The sequence below is a fragment of the Austrofundulus limnaeus genome, unplaced genomic scaffold, assembly GCF_001266775.1.
Source record: "Austrofundulus limnaeus strain Quisiro unplaced genomic scaffold, Austrofundulus_limnaeus-1.0 Scaffold458, whole genome shotgun sequence".
NCBI classification, from domain to species: Eukaryota; Metazoa; Chordata; class Actinopteri; order Cyprinodontiformes; family Rivulidae; genus Austrofundulus; species Austrofundulus limnaeus.
In genome coordinates, this window is record NW_013952860.1 from 91,867 (window position 1) to 95,300 (window position 3,434).

Genomic DNA, 3,434 nt, shown 5'->3' on the forward strand with positions numbered 1-3,434 from the left:
AGCTAATTTTTTCTACTTTTAGCTAGCTGTTGTGATTTTAGCTACTTTTAGCTAAACTTAAGCAATGTTTAACTCACCTTTTGCCACTTTTAGTTAGCCTTTGTGATTTTAGCTACTTTTAGCTAAACTTAAGCAATGTTTAACTCACCTTTTGCCACTTTTAGTTAGCCTTTGTGATTTTAGCTACTTTTTGCTAACCTTAGCAATGATTAGCTAACACTTTGCCACTTTTAGCTAGGCTTTTACTATTTTTTTATCTTGTAGATACCTTTGAGATGTAGCTAAAATTTTGCAACTTTGATTTTTRTCTTATTTTGTATAATTAGTTACCTGCTGGAATCTGTCAGGTGTTGTTGTTCACCTGAGCTTGGACAGCCGGTTCAGATGTTATCAGTCCATTAAATGGACGTTATCAGCGGTTATCAGTCCCATTGAATGGCTTCAGACTGTCCCAAAAGTGCCCCCTAGTGGGTTACCAGTGCCATATACGTTGGAAGGCAACAATCTGCCGGAGTCCGGTCTACTTTAAGCTAGCCCAGGTCATTTTCTCTAAAACTAACCTTTATGCCTYATATTAACCAGCYGACAGTCTGAAGCCATTCTATGGGACTGATAACCGCTGATAACGTCCATTTAATGGATGATAACAGCCGAAGCRGGTGGCTTGGTTCAGAATCCTGCTGCAGGAAACCTCAGAACTGAAAGACTTCCTGTTTCTGCAGACGTGTGTCTGAACGTCTGGAGTGAAATCTTTCAGCCGGCTGATGTCAGACTGAAACACAGCCGGAGTTCAGAGTCCAGGYGATGAATTATTCACCTGAGGAGAGCGGGCGTGACTCCAGGAGGAGCAGCTTCATTCATTTATAAATCAGACGCTCCGACAGGTGAAGAGTTATTAACAGAGGAACACGAGGGGGCTCTGTGGGGGGTCACGTTCAGAAGGCGAACCCCCCGCAGTCGAACGCATCAAAGTCGGAGTCTGCTTCGAAGTCGAAGCTGTTGTAGTGCGGCGCGTCGACGTCCTGGCTGCAGGCGTGGAACGACCCGCCYGCGGGGAGGTCAGAGAAGGCCCCGGGGCCGTGCATGGGCAGCTCGGGGGCCCGGGTGGCCAGGGGCGAGGAGGGGGCACAGGAGTTGAGGTAGCTCAGAGCGGAGGAGGCCGCGGGCCCCCCCATCAGAAGGCACACCGCCCTCACCGCCCGGGCGTCGCTGCTGTTGCCGTGGCGCAGGCAGTCTGAGACGCGGTGAGGCGGGGCCACGGAGACGCTGCGCTGAGGCTGCCGGGGTCCTCTGGCTGCGGAGACAGACGAGACCAGAACAAATATAAAACCSCTCAAAGCCAACCCTGCTGCTGCCCTGGGCTCAAAACAACCCGGGGCCTCAAACTCCACCCTGAGGTCTCCCAGGTCACTTTGACCCCAGGGCAGCAGCAGGGTTCAGGCCTGTTTGTTAAAAGCTGTAATGGAGCTGCTGGCACACCTCTGTCTCTCAGCGAGCCCCCCCTCTCCATGACTCTGGATAAAGGGGGTGTGGTGAACCCTCTGGTCCGGGGCGACCCGGGTCCTTGGTTGGAGGGGTCGGGGGGCGGGTCTCGGTCGGTGATGCAGGGAGTGAAGCTGTGCTGCCTCTGAAGGCTCCAGGACGACGAGACGCCCTGAAGGAGACATGGAGGACGCAGTGGACGCTAAATTATCAGTTTCTTTTTAAAAAGAAGTCCAGGATTAACAGATTATAAGAGATGAACAGATTAAAACCTCTGACCCACAGAAGGAAACAAACTAACCTCTCTGACTTTACTGATGAGCTTCAGCCACAGACTGGAAGGTAAACATGAGAAGTTATCATCTCTGACACAGATCCAGTAAACATTACAGCAACGAAACGTCTGATAGTCGGACAGAGAGCAGTGTGTGTCTGTGTGTGTGTCTGTGTCTGTGTCTGTGTGAGTCTGTGTGTGAGTGTGTGTGAGTCTGTGTGTGAGTCTGTGTGTGTGTCTTTGTGTGTCTGTGTGTGAGTCTGTGTCTGTGTCTGTGTGAGTCTGTGTGTGAGTGTGTGTGAGTCTGTGTGTGAGTCTGTGTGTGTGTCTTTGTGTGTCTGTGTGTGAGTCTGTGTCTGTGTCTGTGTGAGTCTGTGTGTGAGTGTGTGTGAGTCTGTGTGTGAGTCTGTGTGTGAGACTGTGTGTGAGTCTGACTGTGTGTGAGTCTGTGTCTGAGTCTGTGTGTGAGTCTGTGTCTGTGTGTGAGTCTGTGTCTGTGTGTGAGTCTGTGTCTGTGTGTGAGTCTGTGTGTGAGACTGTGTCTGTGTGTGAGTCTGTGTGTGAGACTGTGTCTGTGTGTGAGTCTGGGTGTGTGTCTGTGTGTGAGACTGTGTCTGTGTGTGNTGTGTGTGTGTCTCTGTGTGAGTCTGTGTGTGAGTCTGTGTGTGTGAGTCTGTGTGTGAGTCTGTGTGTGAGTCTGTGTGTGTGTGTCTGTGTGTGTGTCTCTGTGTGAGTCTGTGTGTGAGTCTGTGTGTGTGTCTCTGTGTGTGTCTCTGTGTGAGTCTGTGTGTGTGAGTCTGTGTGTGAATCTGTGTGTGTCTGTGTGTGAATCTGTGTGAGTCTGTGTGTGAGTCTGTGTGTGTATCTGTGTGTGAGTCTATGTGTGTGAGTCTGTGTGTGAGTCTGTGTGTGAGTCTGTGTGTGAGTGTGAGTCTGTGTGTGTGTCTGTGTCTGTGTGTGAGTCTGTGTGTGTGTCTGTGTGTGAGTCTGTGTGTGAGTCTGTGTGTGTGTCTGTATGTGTGTCTGTGTGTGAGTCTGTGCCTGTGTGTGAGTCTGTGTGTGAGTCTGTGTGTGTTTTTGTATCTTTGTGTGAGTCTGTGTGTGAGTCTGTGTCTGAGTCTGTGTGTCCTTGTGTGTCTTTGTGTCCTTGTGTGAGTCTTTGTGTCCTTGTGTGAGTCTTTGTGTCCTTGTGTGAGTCTTTATGTCTTTGTGTGAGTCTTTGTGTCTTTATGTGAGTCTGTGTTTTTGTGTCTTTGTGTGTCTTTGTGTGCGACTGTGTGAGTCTTGGTGTCCTTGTGTGAGTCTGTGTTTTTGTGTCTTTGTGTGTCTCTGTGTGAGTCTTTGTGTCCTTGTGTGAGTCTTTGTGTCCCTGTGTGAGTCTTTGTGTCCTTGTGTGAGTCTGTGTTTTTGTGTCTTTGTGTGTCTTTGTGTGTGACTGTGTGAGTCTTTGTGTCCCTGTGTGAGTCTTTGTGTTCCTGTGTGAGTCTTTGTGTCCTTGTGTGAGTCTTTGTGTCCCTGTGTGAGTCTTTGTGTCCTTGTGTGAGTCTCTGTGTGAGTCTTTGTGTCCCTGTGTGAGTCTTTGTGTCTCTGTGTGAGTCTTTGTGTCCCTGTGTGAGTCTTTGTGTCCCTGTGTGAGTCTTTGTGTCCCTGTGTGAGTCTTTGTGTCCCTGTGTGAGTC